This window comes from Camelus bactrianus, chromosome 23 (assembly GCF_048773025.1).
Source record: "Camelus bactrianus isolate YW-2024 breed Bactrian camel chromosome 23, ASM4877302v1, whole genome shotgun sequence".
NCBI lineage: Eukaryota > Metazoa > Chordata > Mammalia > Artiodactyla > Camelidae > Camelus > Camelus bactrianus.
Genome location: NC_133561.1, coordinates 5,091,681 through 5,109,893, shown reverse-complemented (window position 1 = coordinate 5,109,893; position 18,213 = coordinate 5,091,681). Strand labels below are relative to the sequence as shown.

The following is an 18,213-nucleotide window of genomic DNA, read 5'->3' as shown; positions in this document are numbered from 1 at the left end:
GTATTTCATAATTATTCATTAATATTTACAAGTGTGTCAATTAATATATAATTATATATAGACAATATTGTACTCTTAGATTTTCTGTTCCACCATCTCCGTCAGCAAAGTTTAAAAATATATAATTTAAATATGTTGTGAAATTCATTATTCTACTTGATTTCTACTGTTAGATTTATGTTCCACTTGAATTTTCTAGTCATTCATTTTCTTTAAATGGGATAAAGATATGTTTTATTTTCCAAAATTGTTTTATATATGTAAATGTCTTTTTATATGTGTAAATGTGTCTTTTTAAAAATGTTACGTGAGTGAATGAGATCTTGGATAAGCAAAGATGTGCTCTCAGAAGTTTGTAAATTCCCCACTTTTCTGGTACCTAGGGACACTGGCAATGATGACTTGTAATCATTCGTGAGTCTCATGTCCTCACTCTCCAGAAACTGCAGATTAGTTAAGCTAAGAAATTTTATAAGACTTGGCCTCATTTTAATAGCCTTCCTATCATTCCTCCTTATAATTAGTGAAATTCTTTCAACTGGTGCTAATTTTAAAATTAATTTTATTGAAACATCATTTGTAAGCACAGACTAAACAATTTTACACACAACCATAAACGCAAAGTGCAACTTTGTCAGGTTTGCTCCAAATATTATTTTGTTGTCATTTTAAGCAAAATAACATATATGAAAGAGAGATTTATATGGCTATATCCATAATCTATTCACTTTCCTTTCTCTGGAGGTAAAAATATATTAAATTTGGAAATTCTTAAACAATAGAAAAATGTTTTTGTTGTGATAAAATATTAATGATATCTACTTCTATAACTTTTTTATATTCAGTTTTTATCAGTCTTGATGTATATAGTATTTGTTTAGATGTGAATTGCTTTAAAATATTCTAATATAGGATATATAATATATACATGCATATTATTCCTGTTTATTTTTATATACACATACATATTCTTAAATGGACATTGTTTAAAATTACATTTAGGATATGTCAAGTATAGCTATAATAATTCAATTCAAAAAAATTATTTTCCTGAGATATCTGCACATACTTTTCTGAAATATTTTCCTATGAGTAGCTAAATCTTGAAGGATATTGTGTTCCACAAGTATAAAATATGGTCTGAATGGCTTGTATAATTTGTCTTCTGGTTATCTTTTTCTATAGTAAATCTATATATTTTACAACCAGATAATACTTTTATACATTTCAATACTATTATTTCTTTATGAACATCAGAAAACGATTAGTAAGAAATAATTTATGGAAAACTCTGTTATCCAGAATTCATATATGTGTATGATATTCAAATTTCAAACCATATTTATTTAATATTTCATTGTTGTCTAGTCTCTATCATTATCAAAGATGGCTCTGAGGACACTAAGCCTTTTGGCTGCAAATTAGAGTGGCCCTGGCTCTGCTTTGGGGAGCTTCTGCATGTGCCAGAGACTCGCCTATACCTGGGACCTTGCCGATGTTAATGAGCTGCTGTGACTTGACAATTACATGGATATCTCTGTCCCCAAAATTCAGACCAAGGAATATATGCTCCTAATAACATCTTTTATTAGATTGAAGCTTCTATTAAGATTATGAAAAAGGGCACTCCCCTGACCCCAGAGGTAATCCTGGTGTGCCTACCAAAAGAAAAAAAAAATTAAGTAATAAATGAAAAGACTTCTGTAGTCATATTTTGCATAAGTTCCATGTGTGTTTAAAACAAATATGAGTTTTTATTTTTGTTTGTGTATTGGCTTTTCAACATGCCTGTTAGATAAAGCCTATTAATTGCAGCCCTTTGTAACGCTTTGTTGGTCATGATCTATCAACTACTGAAATAGTGAATTACTGAATAGTTTTCTTATAGTGACTGTGGTTATGTAAAATTTGACTTGTCATTTTCCTCTGTATATTTGAGAGTGTATAATTACATCCATCTACCAAAAAGTTAATTCATATATTCTATTTTTTAAGATTTTATGATTATGCGGAGTCCCATTTTATAATTTTTTTTTTCTTCAAGGTCTATTTTGTCTGATACTCATTATTATTGTGCCTATTTCCTTTATGTGTATATTTTTCCACTATATATTTTAGCATTTTATTTTCACTAATTCTTCTTTTCTTGTTAAGAGCTGACAAATGGCATCCTACAGGATATAAAAACAGACACTAGGTTTAGCCACCAGCATGAAGCAACTAAACATAGTGGCAGGCTGCGGGGAGGGGCACCATAGCCTTTGTTTCTGTAGACCCGTGGCACCGACTCCAGAGAAGAGAGGCGGGGCTCAGCCAGAACCACCACTTTGAAAGGTGGGGCTGAAACCTGAATCTGTACCCAGGGGCTCCACAGTATCATAGGTGGACTGAGATTTGTTTACTGCCTCAGGGAGAGGGCACTGTTTTTCATTTATTTGTATCTTCTTTATTTATCTTTTCAATGATTTATACTTTTCAGTACATATCTTTCACTTCCTAAGTTAAATTTATTTCTAAGTGGTTTTTGATGCTATTATAAGTTGGATCATTTTCTAAATTTTTTTAGATACTTTGTTGTTAATGTATAGATATGCCTCTGATAGGTGTATGTTAGACTTCCACTACTATATTGAATAGATATGGCAAGAATGGGCATTTTCCTTTTTCTGATCTTAGAGGAAAAGCTTTCAGCTCTACCACTGAGTATGATGTACTACATTCCTTCTAAACCTATTCTGTTGAGAGTTTTTATCATGAAATACAGAAAAAATTTTTCTCAAAATTTATATTTATCTAGTGAGATGATCATATGATTTGTTTTGTTAATGTGGTGTACCACATTTATTGATTTGCTGAATATAACCATCTTTACATCCCAGGGATAAATATCAGTTGATCATGGTGTATGATTATTTTAACGTGCTATTAGGTTTCATTTGCATTACTATGATATCAAAGACAGAAAAGGATACTGGAAAAAAGAGAATTACAGGCTAATATAATATCCTTGATGATCATAAATGCAGAATTTCTAAACAAAACACAGTAAACAATTAAAATTGGCTTTTTAATGATGTCATCACCTTTCTCATCTGTTTATCCTGCCAGGAAATCTGAAAATGTTATATTCCTGAAAATTTTTAAGTCTCACTGGCACAAAGACTAATGAATCTATTAGTCTTGTGAAAAATTACAAATCAGAGCTTTGATACAAGTCAAAACATTTAAGTAGGTTAAATTCTGTTTGCTCCCTACTTTATCATACATTATTTTCTCATCCAATCGCTGATTCATTCAGCAAATGATTGTTTTAAAATTACCATACTGTAGGAACCATAATCAATTCTCAGATATTCAGTGATGCATGAGAAACATAATCCTTGGATGCTTGAACTTTCTGTCTTGAAAGAAGAGAGCTGTAGGAAAGGGAAAGTAAGTATGAAGGATAACAGTAAGAAGTATAGGTGTTAATGGAGCTTATAACAGTGAGACTGACTCTTGTTTGTGGGAAAGAAAATCTTCAGTGACACTGAATGTGAGACCAGGTGTAACAGGAATTAGGTATGTTATGATGCTGTTAAAGAATATTTCAGGGAGTGAGACTTGAATGTGTGAAGGTCCTGATACACTATAGTTCAATGAATTGTAACATGTGGATAAGAAAGGACATGCAATCAATAGAAAGCAGAGGACTCAGATAGAGTAAACTTGCCCTGCTTTTCTCCCCAAACTCACCCAGGCCATTTTCTAAGTCTCATAGACCATGTTAAGCATTATTTTTTTTTTCTTCAACTAAGGGCAATGGTAATATATTGAGGAGTTTTTAACAGAGTAGTAGCATGATAAATTTGTGCTTAAAATTTGTTACTCTGGCTCCAAATGCAGACTGGATTAGAGCAGAAGATATGGAGAGGAGTAGGTGGTTTAGAGAAGTATGTGTGAAGTGTAAATTATAAGGTCTACTGTTTGTTCTAGTATATAACATTTTGAACTTGAGAAACAGTAGAGTCATTATATCTGATTTGGACATGTTTTACTGGGCCTCTCTAAAAACATCTAAGTGAAAACTGATAAACTATTTGAGGGATGAGAAGAGAGGTCTGAGCAAACAGAATCTAACAGCACATAAAAAAGATCATACACCATGATGAAGTTGGATTCATCCCAGGGACACAAGGATGGTTCAACATATGCCCATCAATCAGTGTGAAACACCACATCAACAAAGCAAAGGACAAAAATCACATGATCATCTCAATTCATCTCAATAGATGCAGAAAATGAATTTGATAAATTTTAACACCGATTTATGATAAAAACTCTTACCAAAGTGGGTATAGAGGGAACATAATACTCAACTGTGAGAAACTGAAAGCCTTCCCACTAACATCTGGGACAAGAGAAGCATGCCCACTCACACCACTTCTATTCAGCAGTCTTGGAAGTCCTCACCACAGCAGCCAGGCAAAAAGAGACATAAAAGGATCCAAATTGGAAAAGAAGAGGTAAAGTTGTCACTATATGCAGATAACATACTATATATAGAAAACTTTAAAAGAATTCGGCAAGGCATAATACAAGATTAACATATAAAAAATCAGTCACATTTCTTTACACTAACAATGAAATGGCAGGAAAAGAAAGTAAAAGGACAATCGCTTTTAAAATTGCATCCAAAAAACAATACTTAGGAATACATTTGACCAAAGAGGTGAAAGACATACATGGAGAACTACAAAACACTGATTAAGGAAATTAAAGATGACTCAAAGAAATGGAAAGATATCCCATGCTCTTGGATTAGAAGAATCAATATCATTAAAATGGCCATACTGCCCAAGGTAATCTACAGATTTAACCATTATGGAAAACAGTATGGAGACAGTATGGAGATTCTTCAAAAAAATAGATATACCGTATAATTCAGCAATCCTACTTCTGGGTAGATATCCAGAAGGAACTCTAATTAGAAAAGATTCATGCACCCTAATGTTCATTGCAGAACTATATCCAATAGTTAAGACATAGAAGCAACCAAAATGTCCACTGACAGATGACTGGATAAAGAAGTTGTGGTATGTTTATACAGTGGAACCCTACTCAGCCATAATAAAATAATGCCATTTGCAGCAACACGGATGGACCTAGAGATCATCATTCTAAGTGAAGTCAGCCAGAAAGAGAAAGACAAATACCACATGATATCACTGATAGGTGGAATCTTAAAAAAAAAAAGAGAGAGAGAAATGGAAACAGACTCACAGACATAGTAAACAATCTTACTGTTACCAGGGAAAGAGGGTAGAAAGAGATATATTTGGGAGTTTGAGGTTTACAAATGTTAGCCACTATATATAAAAATAGATTTTAAGAAATTTCTTCTGTATAGCACAAGGAACTATGTTCAATATCTTGTAATAACCTTTAGTGAAAAAGAACATAAATGAATATAGGTATGTATATGCATGACTAGACATTTTGCTGTATACCAGAAATTGACACATTGTAACTGACTATACTTCCATGAAAAAAAAGAAAATATAAAAAAAACCCTAATAGAGGTGAAGACTACAATAACTGCAATGAAAAAGACACAAAGGAAACAACTGTAGACTAAATGATACAGGGAAATACATCAGCTAGAAGACAAAGTAGTGGAAATCATGGGAACAGAAAAAAGTAAGAACGAAAAGAAATGACGAGTTTGAGACTTCTAGAACATGAAACACATTAATATTTGCATTATGTGGTCTCCCAGGAAGAGAAGATTGAGACAAAGGGGCTAAGAAAATATCTGAAAACCTAATAGCTGAAAACTTCCCTTACCTCAGTAGGAAATAGTCACCCAAGTCCAGGAAGCACAGAGAGGAACCAAGACACCTGTAATTAAAATGACCAAAACTAAAGATAGAATATTAAAAGCAGCAAGGGTAAAGCAACAGATAGCCTTATGGGAGTCCCTTGTATGTTATCAGCTGATTTTTCAGCAGAAAACCTGCAGGACTGCAGGGAGTGGCAGGATATACTGAAAGTGATGAAGGGGTAAAACCCACAACCAAGAATACTCTACCCAGCAAGGGTCGCTCTTTTAGATTCAAGGGAGAGAGCAAAAGCTTTAAGCAAGCTAAAAGAATTCAGCACTACCAAACCAGCTTTACAACAAGTGCTAAAGGAACTTGTCTAGGCAAAAAAAGAAAAGGCCATAACTAGAAACAAGCAAATTGTGAAATGAAAAGGCTCACTGGTAAAGGCAAATCATTCACAAAGTTGGTAGTGAGGTTAAAAGACCAAAGTAGTAAAGATCATCCATATAGAAAATAAGAAGTTAAATGATACACAAAACAATTAGATTTAAAGTATGACATGAAAAACAATAATCATGAGGGGAGAGTACAAATGCAGGATTTTTTAAATGAATTTGAAAGTAGGAGATCAACAACTTAAAACAATCATGTATATATACAGGCTTCTATATAAAAACCTCATGATAACCCCAAAGAAAAAACCTATGATAGATTTACACACACAAAAGAGAAAGGAATCCAAACATAACATTAAAAATAATCAACAAATCACAAGAGAAGAAGGGAGGGGCAAGACCTGTAAACACAAATACAAAACAACTAGCAAAATAGCAATAAGAACATACATATTAATAATTACCTTGACTATAAATAGACTAAATGCCCTAGCCAAAATACTTAGATGCTGAATGGATACAGAAACAAGACCCATATAAGCTGCCTACAAGAGACTCACTTCAGATCTAGAGACACACAGAATGAGTGAGGGGATTAAACAAGGAATTCTATGCAAATGGAAATCAAAAGAAAGCTGCAGTAGCAATACTTAGACAAAATAGACTTTAAAATAGACTTGTTCCAAGAGACAAGGATGCCACATAATGATCAAGGGATGAATCCAGGAAGAAGATATAACAATTACAAATATATGTGCATACAACATAGGAGCACCTTAATATATAAGGCAAGTGTTAACAGACATAAAAGGATAAATTGACTGTAACAAAATAGTGGAAGGTGAATTTAATACCCCACTTACATTAATGGACATATCAGACAGAAAATCAAGAAGGAAACACTGACCTTAAATGACACGTTGTAACAGACAGACTTAATTGATAATATAATGAGCATTCCATCTGAAAGCAGAATACACATTCTTTTCAAGTGCACATGGAACATTCTTCAGGATAGCTCACATGCTGGGCCACAGAGCAAGTCTTGGTAAATTTAAGAACACTGAAAAAAGCACCAGCACATAAAGGTTAAATTATATGCTACTAAATAACCAATAGATCACTGAAGAAATCAAAGAGGAAATAAATAAATACCTAGAGACAAATGAAAACAAAAACACCATAATTCAAAAACCTATGGGACACAGCAAAAGCAGTTCTAAGAGGGAAGTGTATAGCAATACAAGCTTACATCAGGAAACAAGAAAAACCTCAAATAAATAACCTAACCTTCCACCTAAAGGAATGATAGAACAACAAACAAAAGCCAAAGTTAGTAGAAAGAAAGAAATCAAGATCAGAGCAGAAATAAATAAAATGGAAACTAAAATAAATAAATAGAAAAGATCAATGAAACTAAAAAGTAGGTTCTTTGTCAGGGTAAACAAAATTGATAAACCTTTAGCCAGACTCATCCAGAGGAAAAGGGAGAGGACCCAAATCAATAAAATCAGAAGTGAACAAGGAGAGATTACAACTGACACCACAGAAATACAAAGGATCATAAGAGACTACTTTATGCCCATAAATTGGACAACCGAGAAGAAATGCACAAATTCTTAGAAAGGTACAATCTCCCAAGACTAAACCAGGAAGAAATAGAAAATATGAACAGACCAATTACCAGTTATAAAATTTAATCAGCAATCTACAAACTCCCAACAAACAAATGTCCAGGACCAGGTGGATTTACACACAAATTTTACGAAACACTTAGAGAAGAGTTAACACTTATCCTTCTTGAACTATTCCAAAAATTTGCAGAGGAAGGAACACTCCTGCACTCATTCTAAAGCAAAGGAAACAAATGAAAATTTGAAAACTTAAAAAATGGGACCTAATTAAACTTAAAGCTTTTGCATAGCAAAGGAAACCATGGACAAAAGCAAAAGACAAGCCACTGAACTGGAGAAGATATTTGCAAATTATATGAATAATCAGGGGTTAAAATCCAACATATATAAACAGCTCATACAACTCAACATCCAAAAAAGCAAACAACCCTGTAAATCAACTATATTACAATTTTAAAAAAATAGGTAATTATAGGTACAGAAAAGTAAAGAAAGCCAGAATCAAATATGAAATTAAAAAAATATATAAATGGATAATATAAATTTTTACTGATTAAAAACATGGGAAGAACTGAATAGACATTTTTTCCAAAGAGGAAATGCAGATGACCAACAGGCAAATGAAAAGCTGCTCAACATTGCAAATTATCAGGGGAATGCAAATCAAAAGCACTGTGAGATATAACCTCACATGTATGAGAATGACTACCATCAAAAAGACCACAAATAACAAAAATTGGTGAGGATATGGAGACAAGGGATTCCTTGTATACTTTTGGTGGAAATGTAAATTGGTGAAGACACTGTGGAAAAAATATGGAGATTTCTCAAAAAAAAAAAAAAAAAAAAAAAAACTAAAACCAGAACAACCCTATCACCCAGCAACTCGGGGGTAAATATCCAAACAAAATCCAGAACACTACTTTGAAAAGATACATGTACTCATAGCAGCATTATTACAATTGACAAGATATAAAAGCAACCTAAGTGTCCATCAACTTATGAATGAATAAAGAAGATGTGGAGTGTATATATACACGATGAAATACTACTAAGTCATAAAAAGAAAAAAAATTTTGCCATCTGCAGCAACACAGATTAACTTGGAGGCATTATGCTAAGTGAAATAATTCAGACAGCAAGACAAATACTGCATGATATAACTAATATGTGGAATCTAAAAATACAACAGACTAGTGAATAAAACAGAAAAGATGCAGACTGGTGCTGGGAAAACTGGACAGCTGTGTAAAAGAATGAAATCACAACATTCTCTAATACCATATACAAAAATAAACTCAAACTAGATTAAGGACCTAAGTGTAAGGCTGAAAACTATAAAACTCTGAGAGGGAAATATAGGCAGAACACTCTTTGACATAAATGGCGGCAATATTTTTTTAGATCTGCCTCTTAGAATAATGGAAATAAAATAAACAAATGGGACTTAATCAAATTTATAAGCTTTTGACCTGCAAAGGAAACCATAAACAAAAAGACAACCTACAGACGGAGAGAAAATATTTGTAAAAGGTGTGACTGACAAGGCTCAATCTCCAAAATACACAAATAGCTCATACAGTGCAATATAAAAAAAAAAAATCCCAATTAAAAAAATGGGCAGAAAACTTAAATAGACATTTCTCTAAAGAAGACATGCAGATAGCCAACAGGCACATAAAAATATGCACAATTTGGCTAATTATTAGATAAATCCAAATCAAAACAATAATGAGGTATTACCCACACCAGTCAGAAAGACCATCATTACAAAGTCTACAAATAATAAATGCTGGAGAGGATGTGGAGAAAAAGGAACTCTCCTACACTGTTGGTAGGAATGTAAATTGTTGCAGTGACTATGAAGAATAGTATGGAGATTCCTGAAAAACACTAAAAATAGAATTACCATATGATCCAGCAGTCCCACTCCTATGCATATATCCAGAAAATACAAAAACTCTAATTAAAAAAAGATACATGCACCCCTGTGTTCGTAGCAGCACTATTTACAATAGCCAAGGTATAGACACAACCTAAATGTCTATCAATAGATGAATGAATAAAGAAGATGTGGCATATACATACACCACATCTGTGATATACAGGAATATTACTCAGCCATAAAAAATAATAAAATAATGCCATGTGCAGCAACATGAATGGACCTAGAGATTTTCATACTAAATGAAGTGAGAAAGACAAATATTAATTGACACCACTTATATGTGGAACCTTAAAAAATGATACAAATGAATTTATTTACAAAACATAAATAGACTCACAGATGTAGAAAACAAACTTATGATTACCAAAGTGGGAACAGAGGAAGGGATAAATTAGAAGTTTGGGATTAACAGATACACACTACTGTATATAAAACAGATAAACAAGGACCTATTACACAGCACAGGGAACTATATTCAATATATTGTAATAACCTAAAATGGAAAAGAATCTGAAAAAAAATATACGTAACTGAATCACTTTGCTGTACATCTGAAACTAACAACATTGTAAATCAACTATACTTCAAATTTTTTTCTTTAAAGAAGCAGACTCACAGATACAGTGAACAAACTAGTGGTTACCAGTAGGGAGGGGCAAGAGGGGAGAGGCAAGATAGGGGTAGGGTAAAAACCATGAGTTATTATGGATTACATGAAATCATGTGTGTGAAACTTGAAAATTATAAAGCACTATAGAATTTAAAGAATCTTTCATTCAATAATAAAAAAAAGCAATGTTACCAATTCCAGAACAACAACAAAAAAGCACTGATACAGTCATTATAAATGACTTACATTCACTCTTTTAAAGGACAAGATTACCAGTAAAGCCTATGTCAGGACTAGCTACCAAAAAAGAGTTTAGTTGACCCATGCCATAAAGTAAAATATTGCAAAAGGGAAAGTCAGATTAAATAATATAGCAATATTTTCTGTAAAGTTATGTTAAAGTAGCATCAATATGGCTGTTTTCAAATGGAAGCCTACTAATCATTATTACATGAAGCACAACTCCTCTAAATAGGAATATTCATGAGAAAAGTTTCAACTGAGCTGAGTGGCTGTTTTAAGACCCAATCAATAAATTCAAATCTCCCATTCAAATCAATTATAATTTGTGCACTGCTGAATAGCATGCATTTCTGATGCATTTGATTAATTTAAAAGGGCATACAATTTCATGAAGAGCATGGGATAGATAAAATATCAATAGCGTTATGGGAAGAACTGGCAAACATACCACTTAACAGAACCACAAAAATAAATACAAGATTGTGAATCTGATAGAAGCATAAACTCTCTAGCTGTTCAGGAACTCCATACCAACCTATCGTCACCCTGCCTCTCCATTTGGATGTAATGCAAGGAGAGCACTTTGGAAGAATATTTAACTGAGTAGAATGTCATCAGGAAGCACTTCAAAGAAGTGCTTTTTAATGTTCAAGTATAAATGTACTTTGATGACCTCCCTTTTATCAAGCCCACTATTGAAATGCCTTCTTTTTACTTCCTTCTCCCAAAGTCCAGGCTGGTTAATAATACGATCTCTTTGAATAACCTGTTATCTTACAAGGTGATTAAAGAAAATTTGAAAAGAATACACAAGACATTGATGCAAGTTTGACCTTGGTAAAATTATAAACTAAGTATTGTCTTCAAATACTCCATCTAAATGTCATTTTCTCTTTTAATTTATTGATTTTCCTTTTATTACTTATGCTATTCCTCACTCCTTTGTCTTTTGCAACTCTATTGTAGCTGTCTACAAAGTTTACCTACCACAGAAAGTGAAATTTGTAAGAACACAGATATTTTAGATAACCTGTACTCAAGTTCATACTCTACTGTATATTAATGAAGTCACCTGGAGCTAGTCCCTTCCTGAACTTCAATTCACTCATGTGCAAAGTTCGAAAAAAATCTGATTCCACATAAAATTTAGTTGGAATCAACTGATAATACATATTGACTTTTCCTTTATATAAAATGTGCTATAACTTCATATATTACATGTTACGTCATGCTACTTTTCACTGAAGCCACTAGTGGTTTCTAAAGAAAATAAAACTAACCACTTCTTGGTATGCTATGTTTTATATTATGTAAATAACCCAGTTTGAGAAATAAGTACACTTACCTGACTTAAAAGTCTTCCATTATGTTAAAGTGACCTACTGCACACAAAAAGGACCAGGTAGGTAACATATTATAAGTAGAAAATGAGCAAAGAGCAAATTTAGAGTTAAATGGATAACTAAGGCATTATTACTTCAAGAATTGTCAAGAGACCCCTGTGGAGTCTTCTTAAGGGGAAAAGTTCTCAAAATAGTCCTCTCTTCTGTTCCTAATAGAAAATGAAGTACAATCTAATTGCTTTTCATGTTTGTGATGACTAAGGTGTACCTACCTATAACCAAATGAGTAATTAAACTAAAATTTGGTATTCATAAAATAATATTAATTTATCCATAATTCCCTGACAATGTCTTTTCAGTCATCTAATAAATAGTATACATTCCAAACAATGGCTGGCTAAAGCTGCAAAGCTTTTACGAGTATGAAGCACAAGTTCCAACTGTTGGCACCCTTTTTGGATACAGAGATTTCTCATTGGTTATTCATGATGTTATGGTTATCACATGGTTATGGTTTTCAATTGTGGACATTTTTAATATTTGTTTAAAATATTTATTATTTATTTATATATTACCTATTTTTACTGAAGTAGAGTTGACTTACAATATTATGTTTTAGATGTATAACATAATGATGCAATATTTCTATAGATTATTCTCCCTGCAAAGTTATAAAATATGACAATATCCCCCGTGTCTTGCTTTGTTTTTTTATCATTAGTAAACTTTGTTACTGGAGTTTGGTTAACTCTATACATGTTATAGTGATGTTTGTATTTATGTGTATTTGTAGCAATATGGTTTGACTTATAATTTACTAATAACAAGACCAAAAACATGCTTTTAATATGAATATAAGTATAATACATGCAAAAATATTAACCATTGAGTTATTTGTATCTGTGGAAAATATTAAAAGGGTATAATTGAGCCAAAAGGATTAACCAAATGGCACAGGGTAAAACTGAGTATTTCAGAAAAAATATAATCTCAAAATTTATAAGACATAAAGGAAGAAGCATATCAGTTAAGATTCCTTTGTAGTAGGAAGTGGAGACAACTAGGTAATTTTCAGGAAAAAAAGTTTACTTAAGGAGTCGTTCATAGAACTGAAGAGTTCTCCAGGCACCCAGGCATCACTCACTACTGGCCAAATCTTCTGGGTACGATTTAAGAAATAACTTACCTATAAACTTTTTATTTTGTTATGTCTAATAACTTTAAGTCTAGTTAGGTAGAACTCATCTCCAGTAACTATTAAAAGTGTTTGATCAAAAACTTAACATTATCCATCAGGGAATCACGTATGTGCATTGTATGCATATGACTTTATCAGCATTTTGATCTTCCTAATGTGAACATGGTATTGTTTTTAGACAGAAATCTATTTTATTATTTAAAATAATATGTTTAAATATTGTTGCGTGTTAAGGCTAAACTCCAAAGTTCTTAAAATGCAATACAAACACAGTGCCTCTTGGAACCATAACTTAAAGTTGTAATGCTCCCTACTTTCAGATGGTTCACTCTAATTTTTTAAGCGCTTTCTGAAAATAGTTCTTTTTATGGTGTACTTGGAAATGAAGGAGATGACTTGATATATATTATGTCTCTAGGTTGTGAATCATTTTTATAGAGAAAAAGTTTATTTTCTGCATTTTAGGAGGGGATATTAGGAGAACAAGTTGGCAGTGGCAGCTCTGGGGGCATGTTATTTTCCTTTCGAGAGCACTGCGAAGGCCCCAGGCAAGGACTTTAATTAACACCAATTCCATCTATCATTTGCGTTCCCCCAAACTCAATTATCCACTTGAGTAGTTTCAAACTTCCAGAATAAACCTTTGAACAACACAGTGGAATTATCAAAAGTGAGAAAAGCAGATTCATGCCTTACTCTGTTCAACACGGTCATTTATTTTGTTATCACAGCTTTTGAACAAATGATAAATACTTTTTGTTTACATAAGTTATATGATATTATGGTTATAATCCAGAAATATATTTTGCTATATAGATTATTAGTTCTCATTTATATGGATGTTTTCAATCTTTGAATAAACCTTATTTAGAATAATTATTATTTAAGAACTAATTGTTAGACAAGAATGAAATTAATCACATTACTATAAATAATTTTTACTAATACTGATTTCTTAGCAATTTTGCCATAGTATAACGTAAAGAGTATAAATGCTAATAAAATTATTCATAAAATTATAATTTATGGTTGTTAAGAGAAAGGCTTAGATGTTATAACTTCACTTTGAAACCATTTCTAGTATCTTGAAACTGTGCACCTTGCTTAAATGTTCTAAGCTTGGTTTCTGCACTTAAAAAAATAGTTGGCTACAGTGTGTCCATAAAAGGCTTAGCATAGCATCTTTACATAGTAAATTTATGAATTTGTTAGTACGATGATAAACTATAACTGATAAAAATTTATTTCTAACTCTCTAGAATGCAAAGATGATTGAAGTTACTGTTCTTCATTTTATTAACACAAGTGTTTTTCTAAGGTCCTGGTTTACTGAACAGACATTCTGGTTTCTACATTAGAGTTGTTTCACATCAATGCAAAAGGCTTAATTGCCTTACTTGACTCTCACTTAAATGTTTGAAAGATAAAGATAAACCATAAGGTAAATATTTTATAAGTGTCAAAATTTCTAATTCTGAACTCAAGATGGCAAGTGATGATCCCCTAACTTCTATCAGCTTGGGTTTTCACATTCTAGATTATTTTATGTGAAATATGACCATATTAATTTATTTTTTAACCAAAGTAAGTCTATATTTTAAAAAAACAAACAAAAATGTTATTTCATAAAACAACACAAATCTGCTTCAGGTCCATAAGATGCTCAGATATGGTTCATTATTGTTTGTCATCCTTAGAGACTTTAAATAGCAGCAGACATCGACCAGCAAATCTACATAGGAAAGGATGTGTAGACAGCATAGAACCAAGATATTAAAGAAGAGGAAACAGAAAGAACAGACGCCAGTGTCCACAACCTGTCAAATGGTCCCATCAGATATCTAGTGAGAAGGAGGATAAGTTGGGGTAAAACTTGTATATTATTCATGTTATATTGTGATTAAGAATGAAAATATTATTTGTAACCTCAGCATGCATTCACTGTATTGTTGGAAGTAGCGTATCAATTTTTCTCTGAAGAATTGTTCACTCACTCATTTATTATCTACATACTTGGGATACTTAACTTCCTCCCTGAGTTTAGGATTAATCAACCCAACTCAGGCTGGCCCATGTTAAGAATTACATTCTTCTGGCTATGAGAACAGAGAATCTTGTCTTACCAAGGGAAGATAATATTTTTATGTGACTGTTTAAAAGGGAACACATAGACACAATCTGTTTTTTCTGTTGATTACCATCAAAGTTAGGTTCATGTGACACTAAGAGCCTTAGACTGAAGGCAGTAAAAAACAGCTCCTAGAGATGCAAAGAAAGCCAAGCCATACAGTATTGTTTAAGCTTGGACTCAAATCATATTTAATACAAGACCTCCACTGATTTTTTAAAATTTAATTAAGTGAATATATTCCCTTACATACTTCAAAGAGTTTGGGTTGTCTTTTCAACAGTTGAGTCCTAAATGGCACATATATATGCAGTTGTAAACATGCATGCACATGTGAAGAACGCACACACACAAATAAGAAATCTGGGGGATATTTTCCAAATGTAACAATTTTTCTTTTTCCATAAATATTAAATATGTAATGTAAGTTATTAAGTAAAAAATTATAAAAGCCACTAATTAAAAAAAAAGAACAGTTTTCATCTTCAGCATGAGTGTCTTAAAGAATCTCATGGACCTATAACTACCTGTAGGATAGGAAAAGGAAATTCTTAGAAATTTTAAAATAATTCTGTCACACATCACTTTTCTGATGTTAGTACATAACACCAGTGTGTCTTGTTCATTATACTACCTGTCCAAGAGACCATTTCGATTTTCACCTTTGGTCTTTATAAATATCCCTGATTATGTGAGGTAATCATTTGCCCTGTATTTGTCATATGCTCATTTAATGTTAAAGGTCACAGTATCAGTTTATGTGAAGTCTAACAGGTTAACTAAGTGAATGTGAAATTTTGCCATTAAAGTCAGCAGCAGGCATAAAAAATTCTCTATTTCAAAATGTAATATGCATGTACTGTTAATCCTGCTCAGCTCATTTTGCCTGTCAAGTGGAACTTGACACAGAGTTATTATAAAAGATTCCTCACACCTACATTATACTTTGGGGAAGGAAATGTGACTCCTCTTGATTTCTATTGATTTCTCTTTCATGAATATCCCCCAGATCCTTTCCTGGACTCTGTGTGAAGCTCCTACTGGAGATTTCCATTTGGACACTTATGCTGTTTAACTTTATTTCAAAATCTGTTTAATTACAATAGATTTTTAAAAATGGTTACCTTCAATTAAAAAAAAAAAACTTTAAAAATGTTACCCCTAGAATATTTTATGTAAAGAAACAATTTGATAAAAAGCAACCTTACATTTTATTCCACAATAAGATTTTATTGTTATAAAGTGTTGAAGAGATGTAGGTAGTCAGAAAATTACGTCCATATGGCAAGATGATGGTGACTCATGGCACACAGTATCCCTCATTTTGTCTGACTAAGCAGTTAGCCAAATGTGCAAATATAATTAGCCACACACCGCATCCGTGAAAAGGTGTCTTTAAAATGAATCTGGTTCATGGATAATTTGGGGTTCATTAAATCTTTGGGACCATTAGAATGCCATTTAAAAGGCATTTGTTTTCTCTGACATAATTTTCCAATCATACTGTAGTGGCTTGTCTTGGGTATTCATTTACTTGCAGACACTTAGAGAAAAAAAGAAAAAGAAAAGGGAAGAGAAGGAAGAAAGGAGCGATTTTAACACACAACTCTTTCAACAATAAACCATTTTCTCAGTTTATTCCCAGTTTTTTCTAATAAATCTATATTACTTCTTGTTTAGCAATGTCTACATATTATTTGCAAATACACTAAATAAAGAACTGTAAAATGTTTTTGGATAATTTTCTGAATCCTAATTAAAACAATGTGTCTTTTGACATGTAGATTTGAGATATACATAAAAGATTATTTCCCCACTGTCTATCTATATTCACCTATATATTTATTTTTCTATTTATATGAGAAACAACCAATTCACTAAGATCTTTGTATTTTTTAAATTAACAAAAACTCAGATAACAAGCATATGTTATATTATAAGAACATATATATCTTAAATATGTAGAAATAATTCATTGAAGTTATACTTCTCTTTGTCAGAGACTTCTGAATTCTTAACTATTTAAAAGTTAAGTAACTTAAAAATATTATATTGACTTACAATTTTTCTAAATATGAAAAATGAAGTACAGAGAAATTAAGATGGCAGAGTAGAGGCATGTGGAGCTCACCTTCCTCCCACAAATACATCTACTTGTAGGACAATTCTCAGAGAATGCCGAAAGATTTCAGACAGACTTATACAACCACAGCCACAAGAATGATGCTCACATAACTGGGTAGGACAAAGGGAAAAGGGAGAAGAGGAGGAATCAAGAAAGGATCTATGTCCTTGGGAGGGAGCTGTGAAAGAAGAAAGTTTCCCTCATCTTAAGAATCTCCTTCACCTACTAGGAGGTCCACCAGGATAGGTAAGGAGCTTCTAAGGCTGGAAAGGAGAGTATGGGAGCTGGCCTGAGTCCCTGAAGCATAGAGAGAAAACAGCAGAGGCAGTCCTTGCCACATCACCACACTTCCCAGCCCAAGATGCACAAATGCCTGCTAGTGTGGGCAGCGACTAGGTGTTGAAACTTGAGCTTCGGCAGACAGCGTCAGGATGAGAACTCAGTTTGGCTGTGTGGAGATAGCCCAATGGGCCTGGAATATGTCCCAGAACACAACTGAAGGTGCACACAGAATGGAGCACAGGTGCAGAATAGGAGCCCTATTGCCACTATGGGTAGGGAGGGTCATAGGTCCACCATAGGAGCCTCATTATCAGCATGGTCACAGAAAGGTAGGGCTTCAGCACCCATGAGTTTTGGAAACGTTGTGGGTATGCACATGCAGACGTGGGGCTGAAATCTGAGCTGGTTACTACTGCTCCCACAGCAGGTATTGGGTTATGGCTTCTGTGGGTTTTTGTGCTGGTGGCTTTGTGAGAGTTCATGTATGCCTAAGGGACCACTGG

At 32.9% G+C, this 18,213-nt stretch overlaps 1 long non-coding RNA gene across 9 annotated transcripts in view; it reads left to right on the top strand.

Annotated features, from left to right (window-relative positions):
* The window catches only part of LOC141574748 (uncharacterized), a 945,654-nt gene extending 928,619 nt beyond the window's left edge, over positions 1-17,035 (top strand). For 8 of the 9 annotated variants that reach the window (XR_012501786.1, XR_012501790.1, XR_012501785.1 and 5 more), the window contains one exon: positions 1,369-17,035. This is a non-coding gene — a long non-coding RNA (uncharacterized LOC141574748). The remainder of the gene's footprint in view (positions 1-1,368) is intronic. The other variant, XR_012501784.1, reaches the window with a different exon arrangement.
* Positions 17,036-18,213: the final 1,178 nt, after the last annotated feature.